At 38.1% G+C, this 16,140-nt stretch overlaps 1 protein-coding gene across 2 annotated transcripts in view; it reads left to right on the top strand.

Moving 5' to 3' along the window:
• The window catches only part of LOC140560265 (metabotropic glutamate receptor 4-like), a 164,700-nt gene that overhangs the window by 49,336 nt on the left and 99,224 nt on the right, over window positions 1-16,140 (top strand). The gene's annotated exons all lie outside the window — the stretch shown is intronic.

Raw genomic sequence — 16,140 nt, forward strand, 5'->3', positions numbered from 1 at the left:
GAGCTCTGCTGGTTATTAATGACATATAGTATAGGCATATCTCTGTTGATTAAGACAATTTCTGTTCATTTATTCATTCAGTCGAATGATCTTATTAAGATTTGTAAAGCACTGTTGTGCAGACTCCATTACGAAGACGCTTTGGAATTAGAGCTAGACTTGAGTAAGTATTTGAATTAGACTTTGTATATTAGAAGATTGAATATTTTTCAAATGCAGTGCATGTGTGTTTAGTAATGACAGGTCTTGCATCAATTTGATGAATGTTAAACAGCAAGTTTTTAATGAATGCTTGCGGGGAAATATGAATATGCAAATTACATAGATGATAAATGGAATGTGTGAATGTTTTCACATATGTTGAGATGGTGCCAGAATGCTAGTTTACACATACGTACAAAAGGACTTTTAACTGTAAAGAACCTTTATGTCATAAATGATGAGATGATGGTTTTCTTATTATTTGAATTAGATTTGCATATTGTTAGACACCCTTGTTCCAAGGCTCATGAGCATATTCATGCTCAAAACCTGCATGATTGATGGGGACTGAATTGATTACCGGGCTTAGCTTCTAGAATTTCAACACCTTTATTAATGTAATTATTGTTCCGGGAGGAAACTGAAGCACATTTGCTGTTGCGGTTTGGTCTTACATACAAATCCATTATACTAACTGTCACACATACATGATAATAACTGTCAGGTCTTATAGACTAGACTAATATAGATTTTTTGGTGTTGAATGTGTGTTCAGCAGAACACAATACAGTTATTCCAGTATGACAGTAAATGCTACATGGTTGGTTTTGTTGTCAATTTATACCAACCAACTGACTGATGTCATATCAAAACCAGGTCTCTATCATTTGATCACAGCCGGTGCCCTTTGGTTAAAATGTCAAGATGTATGGGCCGATAGAAACAGTCCAAAATGAAATTACATTAAATCAACATAACATGTTAATTGCTTCTTTAAGGTTACCAATTAAGAGATGCATAATTTTGTTAGGACAGTGATGATATGCAGATCCATATTAGCTTTTGGGGCTGTAAGTCAGGGTACATGGGACCCCACATGTATCACTGTACAGGAAAAAATTAGTTAAAGCAACTGGAAAATATGCTTGTGTCGACTGAGGTTGGTATCTCTAAATTATCTATAGGTTTGCAGGTTCTCACATGTTTTGTTGAACACTCAATTGCTGGTATAACTGTGATATTGCTATTAATACTGAAGTGACACCTCTTTCTGATGATTTTCACAATCATGAGTACATTACCATAGTTTCTGCTGTTTCATGGGGTTTCAACTTGCTGTGTGAATGATTTAATTATACCCTAACCAAAAGTTTCCTGTGTTTTATCTACTGTTTTCTGCTGTAATTCTGAAGTCTTAGCTAGCCTAGTTGCCTAAAATACATAGAACTATCAATTCTGTAGCAGCTAAATCAAATGTTTTCATACAGGAGGCGTAGGTATTTACATTACATTTGATAGGTCAACTCATGTGTGATGTTTACTGTCAAATAAGCAACACACAGTTTACCACCCAATTGTAATAAGGACAAGACAATCTCAAAATCAGCTTAAACTAGACAGTACTAGTCCCACATCACTACCTCCTGAAACCCATGTTTAAACAGGTTTGATGGCAGCTACTATCACCGTTTTGAGTTATCTACAATAACTGGCCACCATCAATCAACCGTTTTTAAATAGTCATTCAAATCACAGAAAAAACTTTGTATCTCAATTTTTGCTGCTAATGTGAATCTGGCAGTGTCCTTTACATTATGTAAATGCAATGAATGAACCAATGTGCTCTAAAATGATTTGGAAGAAAATGTTTCTACAATGACTTATATTGAAAGTTAAGAAGGTTTTCTCCTTATCCTGTAAATTTGACATTTTAGACGAAATGCTACCTAAAAAATTAAGGTTGTGTTGGACGAAAATAGCCTAGGGCTCGGAATAACGTATTATGGTCTTAAAGATTATGAAAACCATCAAGTAAATGTTCAGATTAGATTTCTACTGAGTATAATTGACAGTGGAGCTGGGTTTGCTTTGGCATATAATGAAGCACACTTCGTGACTTAATCTGTGTCCAGAAAATGGCCCTGTGATCCATAAGCTCATTTGCTGATTCCCTGTGGTGTGGTGCGAACAAGTTATTATTTTTGCTACATGAATTTTCAATCATTTTAAATCATCAAACATGCCTCTCTTTTCAGGATCTATGTAGAAAAGAGGCTACAATTTGTTTGCATTCAGCATCCGTTTTGCACCTGCGGTGTATAAATAATGTACAAAGCTATGGTTATCTAGTTATAATGGTCATCCCCTGTGTGTCTGAAGTCAGTAGGTTTGATCCTTACTTGTAAATCAGGTGGCCCTGAAACAGCTACTCACTGTTTGATGGGTAGGTGTGATTAAAAGGGAGGTGTGATTAAAATCAGGCAATGTGAAAGGATATGGCAGCATTGTGACAGTGATGACAGGCATTGGGCACAAATGCTGTGATAAGCACATTTGAAGCTTGCAGCTAAAACACTGCCATTACTGTGGTAAAGGCTGTGCAGTCTGGATCACTGCTTTTCTTGCTGTGCTTAGATCATGCATAGCCAAGACACATATATTCACAATTACACATATATTCACCAGTGTACACTAACGATCAGTTCTGAAATCGTCCACTGATTAAACTCTTCAGTCCCTAACCTTCCACACACTCTACTTCATCAGCAATTACGCCTCACACCTTTTATCCCTGCACTTCAACCTTGCTCAATCAGCCTCTCATAAGCCTTGCTCTTTCCTTTTCTTAAACTAAAGTGGTGTCCTTTTTTCTCCCACCCTTTGTCAGCCGTTCACTTGTTTCTCTGCTTTCTTCAAGAATATGCAATTCTCCCGGTATTCAGCCATAAATGCCTCTTGTTCTTCCTCATCAATCATATTTTTTAGTCATGGACAGCACCCTCATCTCATTCTTATCAACTGTTGCTTGTCTTAAATGGCATTGCCTGTAATCAAGCAGATAAGCAGAAAATACACCACTTTTTTGGCATTTTATTTTTCACCCCTGAAGCCCATGTATCATGTTTGTGTGGATTTATGCATCAAACACATCACAATTCACTTTATCCCATAGAATTAAACTGCTGTTGCTGTTACTGGGCCTTTGAGACAACCTCAGCTATAGGCTGAATGGGTGAATATACAGTATGTAAATGCACTGTTTTATTGGGACATCAGAAGGACAATGGATTTAACATAGATTATTTTTGTACCATAGCTTTAATAAATGGACAGTGTGGAGTCTGGAACAAATAGTACATTTTAAAACTTTAACAATGTTTACAGACTACATCTGGTCAAGTCTTTTACCTTGAAGGATATTCCATTTTAAGGTTAAAGATTGCAAGGAATGCATTCATTGAGTATTTCAAATTGTTTATTCATCTATAAATAGTAATTGTGTGACTTTAGTTCTTTAACAAAGGCCATGTGAAAAAAAATAATAACCGAACCCAAAAAATGAGAAACTCTGCTTTTATTGGCTGAAATTAATGCACCACTAGCAGCTCGCTGAAGCTGCAAATTATAGCATAGTTTTAACACCGTGACAAAAACACTATAACTGTTTCTGAGTCTAACTGGATAGCGCTGTCCTCCCTGTGTCATCTCAGTGTTGTCAGCAAGCTGAAGAGTAGACTGTTACAGTAGCTTTTATCCCCAAGCGCTCGCCTGGGTTTTACCGGTAAAAAAAAGATTACTGTGTCTTAAGCTCCAGGTTGGTTATCAGCTGAGGTTTTGAAGGAAGCTGACGTTGGAGAGAACAGACATGGTAAAGTGCTAGCATTAGCATAGAAACTAGTGTGTATCCCCATGTGCCCCTATGGTTTTCACTTTGTCATGTACCAACCTGAGCTTTTGACCCTTCTGCGAACAGTGACACAGGAAAAGCCACAGTCACGAGGACTGGTTCATGCAGCAACCCCTATAATCTTAATTAGCAGAGTCTGGTGGTCATGTGCTGCTCTCTAGTATCAACAACACCATATTCTCATATTTCACCAGCTTTCACTAGGGCCTTCGCTAGAGGACTGAGTTTATGAAAATTCCAGGGGGTGTAGATATAATAAGTCAAGACTGTTCCGAAACAGTTTCGAGGTTGTGGAATTGGCATGTTTTCCGGGCTTGGTAGGGTTATACTGGATTTTATAGTTTTTTTTTAGGAGAACACAACAATGTTTGAGGCTCATGGTAGGACAGTTCTATGTACAGAACTATCATTATTCAACCATTCCCAGAAATAAGTTTTGACATTCTGGGGCCCCTTCAAAGCTACATTTGAATAAACCTCAATTTTCAGTACATTCCAACGCCACACATCACAGGACATATAAGAAACAGGCTGGTATTAAATCTTGCACTCTTTTGGCTGAAAAAATTCTTGCCAGACTATTAGACTAAAAGCCTTTTTCGAGTTGTTTGAGCAGACTTCAGTATAGATTAAACAATAAAGCTGTAAATGAGCTGGTGTCTCACCACATTTAAGAAGCTAGACCGAAGTGTTTAGGGAGAGGAGACAGACAATTTTACATAGAGGCAGAGTGCACTTCAGTTCCAGACAGTTTTCCCTCTGAGGTTTAGACTCTCCCATCCACTGGATCTCTCACTCTGCATTTGTTTATCACATTGATTTATCAAATATGGATTCTGAAGCACCAGAGAGAATAAGAAAATGACTGCAGACTACCAGAGCTCCTTGACACAGTCACGTAAGCAAGGCCACACACACACGTCTTTCAGCAGCTCTGGTTGACAAGCCTAAAGAAAACCTGTCTCCTCAGCACCAGGGTGTAATAGGTGCCCTGTGCTTTGCTTGATTAATATTTTAAATAAACATTGCATAACAGCTGGGGGCTACAAATTGCAGCTTGGTTCTGTATGCTGAACTCATGTAAATGCACACACAATTTCTGGGTTGTTCTTGTATGGTTAAGATCTATGTAAAACTATTATCATGATACAGAAGAATAACAGAATTATAGTATTATTTAAGTATACTATGTTCAACTGATAAAATAAATGTGAGATAGATGCTGATCATACTTTTTACATTATGTGTACTTAACACTTTTAGTATGTGCACAAGCAGTCATGATGAATTTTGTTATCAAAAAGACCATTTAGAAATTGTCATTTTTATTTTTAAACTCCAAATAAAATACTGAAACTGCTAGTTTAATCATGCATCTATATTTGCAGTTGTTTTCCATGTGAGTGTGTATGACTGAATTAAAAAAAATCAGAAAGACATATGATCTATTTTATTAGCATTTGTGTGCCCAGCAGTCTACACTGGCCTACACATTTTGCCTTAAGAAATGATTTTAAAGTAGCACTATGTGAGTTTTGTCTCCTTGTCTCCCCCTACAGTCAGAAAGTGTAATTTCCCTTTACTCCACACACACATTTCTGGACAAGCAAAAAAATACAAAACTGGCACTGAAAGAACCATGTAGACTTTACATGTAGATTACAGGATTTTGCACAAATATGAAAATCAGGTTAGGGTCATGAATCTGGAATATTACCTTTGTCTGTTCTGGTGAGCTGTTTAGTGCACACACCACCAAAGTAACATAGTGTAGTACCTGGTGTGGAAAGGACAGCGATGCCATGCTCCCTATTACAAGTCATTGGAGCATTAACATAATTTTAAATCTGTTATTTTATGGTACAATGCTACATAATGCTGCTTTAAGAGCCTTGTGTATGATTAGAACATTGTGGAACTATAATCTATTAATTCTACCAACACTAAACTGTTTTTTGTAGTTCTATCTGCAGTTGCATTTTCAATGTTAACACTGAGCCCTACATTAGACAAGTTTGTAAAAGATTGTAAAAGCTGGAAACACAAATCAAAGACCATAAAAAACATTTTGAACATTATAGTTACAAACCAACTGACTAACTAAATAAATAAAGCATTGCTCATCATAAAACTGGGTCAGATTATCCCTTTTGGCAGTCAATAACCTTCTCAAACAGGAACAATCAAATCGTATCCACTCTGTTGGGGATGTTTTTAGCAAACAGTCTGGTGTTTAAAGAAGCATGCCACAAAAAAATTCATTATTTAATATGTAGGCTATTTCTGTACTGCGAAAACCAAGCTAACAATTCCCAGCACTCTGTAGCTGGGTAAACGAAATGTACATTAGTGACCAAGTGACTCAACATTGCCTTTGAAAAAACAGTTGGCATGGAATAATATCAGTAACACACCTGTGTAATCGTAGTTCTGATGATTACACAGGTGAGAGTGTTAGTCAACTCTTAGTCAATAGTACTCTCAGTGTGTTAAGACAACAGTCTTACTGCTAAACGTTAGCAGGAGCTAAATACACCAGAAAGTTAAGGTTAGCACTAATAGCAGATTAAGCAGTTGAAAATGTTCCTTCAACTTCATTCATTTGACAAATGACAAATGATACAAATCTGCATCTAATCTTAGGGATTACACATTAGGTCCAGCCCGTTCCCTTCACCCATATTCTCACATCCCTATACAACTACTATCTTACAAGATCTTCACAAGTGTTAATCAGATAGGCACTTCCCTTTGTGTTTCGCTGAATTAAATCCATAACACCTCCCTCCAAGGTCACTTCCCAGACCTTTCTATTAAATCTCATAACCTCATAGCCCTGGTGATTGGGTTAATGCCTAGTTCTACTGACCGTGGTAAGGCATTGTCAGTGCCACCAGTTCCATGCAGACTTTATGCACTACACCAACAGCTGTACACACTACATCAATAGCCGTAAAATCACATGGGCCTCCCTGGTGACTAAGGCTGTACCTAGCCCAACTAGCGCCATTAATGCAGGCTCAGTGCCACCAGTTTCATGTGGACTTCACACACTACAACAGCACTACATCAACAGCATATGGAAAATAGCATGTGCAAAATAGTGTGCACCTATAAAGTTCCTATAACTATGTAGTTATTTCATTTATATAATTCAATTTTTTTTATTTTTATTCTGCAGTTTTCAGGTTCTGACACCGTTCCAACTGGGCTTGTATACAGCTTGTGTGTCCGATCAAAAAGCTGTATACAAGCCCGGATTCAAGTTTCCATTTACCACTCAACCTGAGCTCTTCCTACCTACAACCTCTGACAAATTCTTTCAGCTTCTTCTGACAATATTGTCACAGCTGCCTCTAGGCAAAAGCCTCTAAATCCAAATTCAACCAGCATGAATGTGGCAGACTTTGCTACAAAACTCTGAACACCTTGTATGATATATGCCTGCCACCCACAGTCTGCCCAGATCTGCATATCTCAACTTCTTCCTTTTGAAAGATCCATCAACTTCACCTTCAAATGGAACTTTTAGATCCAAAATAAACTACCTGTTTGCTCCCTGAATACGCCACCATATCGATTTAGACTACAGAGACTAAAAATATATGGTAAATATTTCAGTGGCTAAATAACCCTTATGCAGCATTAACATTCTGTATAGTCCTTTTCTCCTAAGGGTCAAATGACCTGAAGAAAATCTATTTACCCTAGTGGTGTACAGCTTTCATGGAAGTATGAGCAAAGGTGCTTCTCTAATGTTGGGGTAAATTTCAGGATAAAAAATAAATTGTTTGACTAATGGTGGGTCAATAGTGACCCTTAAGACAACACAAGATATTGCATTAAAGGTGCCAGGGAGGCCAGGGAAGCCCATGAGGATTTATGGATACTGATGTAGTGTATATGATTGTTGATGTTGTGTGTGAAATCCACATGAAACTGGTGGCCTTTAGCATTCATTAATAGTGCCAGTAGGACTAGGCATGGGTTTAGGCATGGACACCAGGGTTATGAGGTTGATTAAAAGAAAGGTCTGGGAAGTGAGCTTGGAGAGAGGTGTTGTGGGCTTAATTTAGCAAAAGACAAAGGGACGTGCCTACCTGATGAACCCTTGTGAAGAGTTTGCGAGATAGTGGGTGTATAGGGATGTGAGAATATGAGTGAAGGGAATGGGCTGGGCCCCATGTGTAATCCCTAAGATTAGATGCATGATGTTTGGCATTTATTTAGTATAATTTAATTTGTTAATTAAATGAAGTTGAAGGAAAACTTACAACCACTTATTCTGCCAGGAGTGCTAACCCTAACCACGTTCTGGTCAGTTTAGTTCCTGCTTAATTTTAGTAGTGAGTTTGTTGTCTTTACTTGCTGAGAGTACTACTGACTAAGAGTCACATAAATTTGAGGAAGATAGTTACTATGATAGTTGTATGTGATGGGGTCAGGAAGCTGCTTAAACATACTATACAGGATAAGATGACAAACCCCTCATCCATATACCCAGTACCTGTGAAATCTTGCATTACTGTATGTGATGAGGTCAGAAACCTGCCTAACCACCAAGACTGACTAAGTGTATTTTACTTGTTAAGAGTTTATAGGCATAAAATTATGAAATGTGCTAACCCATCTGTTGTATGAAATAGGATTTAAAAGTGTTACTTAACTTGTTTCCTTAGGAAGGGCAGCACAACCTTGCTCTTTCATAGGTACCAGAAGGGCCTGTGGGGTATGCTGAAAGAGCGGGAGCCTTGTTGAGAAATATCTGCGGAACAAAAAGAAAAAAAAGCTTGCTGAGAAAATACTTACTAGTAATGACAAGCAATGGTCAAATGACAGAAAGTGACACTGTGTTTGTTTGTATGAACAGCTTAGGCTAGTCTTAATGTCTCTCTAATCACTGGCCTTTAGTTTTGGTTTAGGCCAGATATGACTAAGGGCAGATGGGTTTAAGAGGGCAGGGTGTTCAGTCTAAAGGGGGTAATTGAACTGGAAAGGTCTATGTGGTAAAGCAGCCCAAGACTTCATTACCCATACTGCTGAGACTGCTGGACGTTGGCAGTAGAGTGTTTTTAAATACAATTGTGTTTGCAGTGTTATTTTTCTTTCTTGTGTAACTCGTGTTACTCTGTAATGGAACTCATCTGGAAGTGTCTGCACAGTCCTTACATAGCAGACTCTGGTCTCCATTCCTACTCTCAGATGCACATTTCACTTTTCAGTGTAGTCTGCATACATTGTCAATATACACACTGGGCTGAACCATCATATAGATCCATTACACCAAGGTCACAAAGACGTTCTGGGCTTGAATGTTCTATTCTAAATAAAACTTTACATTACGTAGAGCTTCTTTAACCTTTAAAAGAGTCATCCATTAAAATGTTCTTTGGAAAAAAAGAATGTGGTTCTTCTACCGCATCTTTCCAAAGAACCCTTTTGTGCACTTACTTTTACGAGTGTGAAAGTTATGAGACTTCAAACTACTGAAAGCCTCAATTCCCCTACAGGTTATGTCCTTTGTGGCTTGTGCTTTTGCTGGTGGATTGAGTCAATGTTTTTTATTCTCAGAGCTGTGAGCTTACCCAGTTGTCTAAGGATGAAAATACTGAGAGGCAACTTCTCTCTTTGAAAGTTGCAGGGAATGCTGTTTTTAGCTGAGAAGAGGGCTTTGTGTCAGGTGTGCATAAAATCTGGACTTTTTGGCAAGCTGAAAGAAAGTTGTGATACAAAATAGAGAGCTCATCTCTCTGCACCTGAGGGACTGTTGGCTGTGTGTAAAGGCCTTCCTCTCAAAATATTCCAGCGGTCTCTAGTGAGGAGACTACATTTGGATATGGCTACAATCGATTTTGTTTTTAAATTCAACTTGAATATTTCACCACTTTGTATTTCCTGTCACAAAATTGTTAATGTATTATGTATTGTGTTTCCTGACTCCACAAGGTTTGTTCCTGTTTTTGAAGTTCTGAGCTGAGTTCTCAGGGGGTTGGGGTTCATGCTTACCAATAGCTTGTTCATTTAGGACAGCAGCAACTTCCAAACCCAGGGGGCTAAGCATACCTTGGCAAATGTTTTTTGTTGGCCAAGAATAATCTGAAAATATTTCAGCTTGGAGTAGGGCTGGGTGAGATGGATTGTTTTAGGGTACCACAGCAATGGTTCTGGGTTAAAAATGTCTTTTTCATCTGGATGTTGATGAAGTCTTTCTGAAATGCACTAATAAAGCACACCTTTTTCAGAAGAGCCACAATTTAGTCATAATTTGAGCTAAACTGCTTTTAATAAATGCAGCGAGACATGGAAGGAACACTCTGTTAACAAATAGGATCAAAATAATAACTGCAATAAGAACTAATACAGTAAAAGTCGCTCACCTGCCTTTGCACGAATATGAACTTGAGTGACATCCCATTCCTAATCAATTGGGTTTAATATGCTGTTGGGCCACCCTTTGCAGCTATAACAGCTTAAACTCTTCTGGGAAGGCTTTCCACAAGGTTTTTGACCATTCTTCTATTAATCGCATTTGTGAGGATAGACACTGATGTTAGACGAGAATTCTTCCCAAAGGTGTTCTATTGAGTGGAGTCAGGCCAGTCTTTATGGACCTTGCTTTGTGCATTGGTGAGCAGTCATGTTGGAAAAGGAAGAAGCCATCCTCAAAAAGTTGCATGAAATCTCTTGGTATGCTGATACATTAAGAGTTACTTTCACTGGAACAAAGACGCCAAACCCAAATTCTGCAAAACAACCCCACACCATAATCCCCCCTCCACCAAACTTTACACTTGGCACAATGCAGTCAGACAAGTACCGTTCTCCTGGCAATGGCCAAACCCAGACTTGTCCATTGGATTGCCAGAGGAAGAAATGTGATTCATCACTCCAGAGAACATATCTCCACTGACAGTCACAACTGCTCTGAATCAACAGAGAGAAGCTGGGTAGCTTTACCTTACCTTAGTCAGCAGAATAACAACCACTGTACATGTTCGATTTTGTCTGACAGAAGTTCCACTTATAAACGGCAAGAATGAATCTGTTCGAGCAACTAGCGAAGGACAGATAGCTGAAATTAGTTTTAATTAATTAATTGAAGAAAAAAATTAAAGCCTTAGCTAGCTATACCAAGTATTTGCACGAGTATTTGAGAGTGAAGTCGAGTTACTGGTGTTCAGGGTAGCAGAAAAGCTAAATCAAATCATATAATATATCTGAGATTACAAAGTCGACTGAATTGTCTTTGACCATGTGATTTTGACTTTTCAGGCACATTTAGTAGACTGATTCGTCTAGATTTGTTTGCTTTCATTTTCATTCAAATGTTAAACTCACAATTACCTATTTTTTCCCACCTGTTTTCGGAGCGTGACAACATTAATCTGTGAGCTTCCACAGCTCCCCCATCCCGTGGCTCTCTTAAATGCACATTAATGAATGAGCTATTTTTGCCATGTACTAACTAAGTAAGACACAGAACAGAACTTTGACATATGAAACATATGAAGTCATATTTTTAAAATACCTTCATTTGGAGATTTCATCATATTTTTTAAATGTTTAAAAAGATTTACAGAAAAAACATAAAAGACATCAACCACACCAATGTAAAAGAAGCCTGTCAAACTCAAAGCAAAAATGTGGTAAGTAGATCAACCACTGAGCATCATTGACTATACCACAAACATGACAGGTGTTGACATAATGGACCAACCTATTGACTACCATGAGATCAATATACATTTAAAAACACGACGAGGCCTGTTCCTTGTGTTTTTGCCCAACATGTCGATGGTGAAGACTTGGCATAGAAATGTCATAATTGTAAATGATTGTGCTAATAGCATGATCTGCATCAACATAAAAAATTGGATTAAGTCCAGACATTTTCACTTTAGGCTAATTATGTCAAGAGAAAAAACACTGGCCCAATTCCTGTTCACTGTAAGCAAGAGGTTTTCTTAACATGATTAGCAGAGCGATCATTTGTTTTACACAGTTTTGAAGTATTGTGTTTACATCATTCACACCATTAAATCAACCAAAAATAGGCCTATTTCATTAATGCAACCAGGAGTTGCGAGGAAGGAAGACGATGGCTAATATTTAAACATGGCGTTGAACAATATCTTGACTTCACAAGGTGCTATCATCAGTTGCACCATTTCCATTGATATTACTGGAATTAATTGCAGAACTAAGAAGAACAAATTGCTGTATATATTTTGAAGACCTCTGATAATTTTCAATTTACCTTATTATAAACTTGATAAACTTACTAAGATAAGTTTTAATAACAAAGCAAAAAAACAACAACAACAACACCATTTTATTCCCAAATACAGTAATCTGGAAAAAACTGTTTGCCCTGTCCAGCCCACCCTCCCCTTTCTGACCCTCTCTCTCCTACAAGGGGGAAGCTGGGTGTGTAATGTGTTAAACTCTCACTAATGGTTATAAAGGTTGCAAAATAAGTTTAATTATTAGTTTGATTATTAGTAAGATGCATAGATGGAAATGGCTCCTCTTAATTTGGTGTAATGCTATAATAAAGTTTTAAGCAGGTAATTCATATTATTTTCTGTGCTGTTTCTTATATGTGAAGAACTGAAATGTCACAGACAAAGAAAAAAAGACTCTACAGCTGGCATCAGATCACCATGGGCATAGGAGGCAGAAGGGCGAAAGACAAATGAACAGTCAAATCTCCTTGGAGCCATGATGACCTGCTCGCCACACACTCACAGAGGCAAAGTCTATTTAACATTATTGAGTCAATAGTTTTCCAATTTGCTTCATGTTATCAGATTTCTCAGACATGTTCTGTCACTGAATAGCAAGTAACTGTATAATAAAAAGCAGAGCAGCTAGAACATTCACCTACATGTGATCCAATTTACATTTATAATCAATTTTGCGTCAGATTTTTCAAATTTGGGTCAGATTATGAGATTACTCAGATGTATCAACACTGCACAGATGCCTAGCAAATGGCTACAAAGGAAACACACTTTTTTACACATCATTTTACACTTTTTTAAATAAATATTTTAGGCATCTGTTCAAATGGTACATTTTGTTGATTTTGTTGAAAGTAAGTAAACAGATCCTCTATAGCAGGGGTATCGGATACAGCCGGCCGATTTTTAAAGGACAGCTCGACTCTGTTTGCACTTCTTTTGTAAATAAACATGACATTCTTCTTTTGTTAACAGAGAAATAAATATCATTAGCTCATTTGGCTCAAGTATGACAAAGACAACCAGAGCCCTGACTGACTAATTCTAACTATGAGCTCTGTATTCAGCCTTTTTCCAAACTATAATATAATTTATAACACCACCCAATAAACCAGAGTCAGTGTTTGTTTGAACCCTGTAGAATTTACACGGGGCTCTAATGATGCTAGCTAACATTTCTAGAAAACATCAGGTTCAATCTAAGTGAGGGAGCAGGAAATCAAATTCTGTGATTGACATTTAGGTAATTCCACACAGTGTAAACACACACTGCAACCAAGTGTATCAATATTAGATAATTGACTGAAATGAAGTTTCTGAATTTGACCAGAGACATTGGTCAAGTTGGTTTGACTCTGTTGTCCCACCTCCAGCTGAAATAGGGATTCTCATTGGTTCTGCTGTGGAGTTTGACTCTCTCGCTGATCTTGCCTACAGGTCACTGGTTTACATATGTGTCTGAAGTCTGTGGGCGAAAGTAATAAGGGGTAGTTTTAGCTAGTTTATGGCTTTTAAATTTGATGTTAGATTTGAACTGATGCTTCTGGGTCAGAATTCAAACTGGAGTTGCACCACTTCCCAGAACTGGGCTGATAGATTTTTGCAGTAGCAAAGCTGAATGCAGGCTAGTTTTTTTTTGTTAACTGGGGCTGAATCAGCTGGCACTGAGATGAGAAATGCAGAACGAATGTACCGCCTCTTGTATTCTTCTCAGCAAAGCCTCTGTATGCCTCAGAAACCAGTGAGGCAGCAACACCAAAGAAACTGGTGCTTCCCTGTCAATGTGCATTGTGACAATGTGCAATAAGTTGCACCCATTTCTGACTCAGATGTTTTAATACTCACACACAGCTTGTCTAGTCCCTGTTGAGACATATTCTAATAGAATAGGACTATGAATCTATTCTCACCATGCCTAATGCCAGGTTATGTAGAGGGGTATTGAGCTGTGGAACAGTGGGACGGTGTTTTCTGGAATGATGGTGCTCCATCCAATACTTCTGGGATGAGGTGGGGCGGTAATCATCCTGACCTCACTAACAGTCTTTTGGCTGAATGCAATCAAATCCTCATAGCAATGCACCACAAATTAGTAGAAAGCCTTCCCTGGACAGTACAGATAAATTCTCCAACAAAAGCAGGATACATTGTTTTTTAATACCCTTGATTTTCCCTTGAAGAAACAATGACTGAGCAAGTGTCCCAATACTTTGTCCTTGTATGATGTACTTTGTAAAATGGATGGAGGGTAAGGATGATTTTTTTTTAAATGGTACAAACATAAAAAGAAGTATACAAAAAGTATTATTTCAGCTATGGCATCAACGACCCGGACCTTGTCAGTAATAACGCTGATCTCTAGTCAGTCTGTATAAGACACTGTTTAGCACCCCATTACTTAACCCCCATCTTAGTGAGTTTGACTAACACACATGGAGAGTGCTCTGTATCGCTGTGCTGCCCTAAAGCTAACTCAGGTAGTGGTTGATAATTCTTTTGTTTATCAGACACTCGACTGTCCTGCAGCAACAAATCATTACCACAAGAACTGTAATTGTTTACAGGCTTATAGATTATAATTTTAGGTTCAAGAAGACACTGGCTACTGCCCATGTCGCTATAGCCAAACGGCAGTTTGTAGAGTGTAAAGTGTGGAGCTTGATTAGATGAAAGGAGATTTCAGAGGTGTGTTTTGTGTTCATGGCAGGTGTTGTGCTGATTTTTGACTCCGACAACAGATCCAATTTTTCTTTGCATGCATGCACGTCGCGCAGAAGTATGGGCACAACCATTTATGCTCGCAATTCCTGTTTCTGTTCATGAATAACCATTCACAACAAACAGAGCATCACTCAAAGCAGTAGTTGCATTTCAACTAAGCTGGGTAAGAAACACATTTCATTATGGCGACAAAACCAGTAAAGGCAAATACTGTAAAAGCTCACCTAAAAAAAGCTTAAATCATCATTGACAAATCTGCTCCCCTTAGCCAGCTTCTTATTTTTACAGTACAAAGCTTTCTACTGATAACCCTAGTCAGCATAATGAGGTGTGTACTTCACTTATCTCTAGGACTGAACAACATCTGAAAACTTGCGTGCTGCACCAAGAATATGTGATATGAAATATAACTGATGCTTACTGGTGTTTTGTTGTTGCTTGTAAAGAGAAACATAATATTATCAATTATTCTTAGGAACAACAGGAACCACAAGTGTAATCTGTGGCACCTGTACTGCTGCATGACGCTGAAATACAAGGTGGATCAAAAGTAAAAAACAAAAATGTTCAATTGGTGTGTTTACCGCCTCTTAACCACTGGAGGTTGTATTTCTTGAATCTTGACTAATGCCCCTTTAAGTGTGTGTTTTGGATCATTATCCTAAAGTTCCTGATAATTAGTTGAATCATTCTTCACACTAGCAGTGACATGTTCCCTGTGCCCATTGGCTGCAACAGAAGCCTGAAGCACGATCGACTCTCCCCAGTGCTTAACAGTTGGACTGATGTTGCTTTCATGGAACTCATCAGCCTCAGAGACACTTTTCTATTCACAGTAACAGAAATGTTGACTGGGGTGCTCAAACTTTTGCATGCCACTGTATGTTTGGGCCAGTGGGTGGGTAGGTGTGTTTGTGAGTGATGATGATTAAAATGATCAGTTAACAGGAAAATACAAACCTAAATTGCAGAGTAAACTACATATATAAGATATTCAAGTGTTGTAGACAAAGCTTTGGTTCAAACTTTTCTTAAGATTTGTGATTAGATGTCCTCTTGTGGGTGAAAGTAGTTCCAGAAGAGATCTTTTGCATAGCCTATTTAATGCACATCCAGCCATTCATCTGCCCCCTCTATAAGTAGGCTAGGCTAATGAAGAAGCCACCAAAAGTTGACACATCTTTGCTTCTGCTTGCCAGCTTAATAATATGTGGCATAGTTTCTTGCTCTTCATGATCATTTTGTTTTTAATAAACTGAAAGAGAATATGCAGGACAAATCATGTTA

The sequence above is a fragment of the Salminus brasiliensis genome, chromosome 7 (assembly GCF_030463535.1).
Source record: "Salminus brasiliensis chromosome 7, fSalBra1.hap2, whole genome shotgun sequence".
NCBI classification, from domain to species: Eukaryota; Metazoa; Chordata; class Actinopteri; order Characiformes; family Bryconidae; genus Salminus; species Salminus brasiliensis.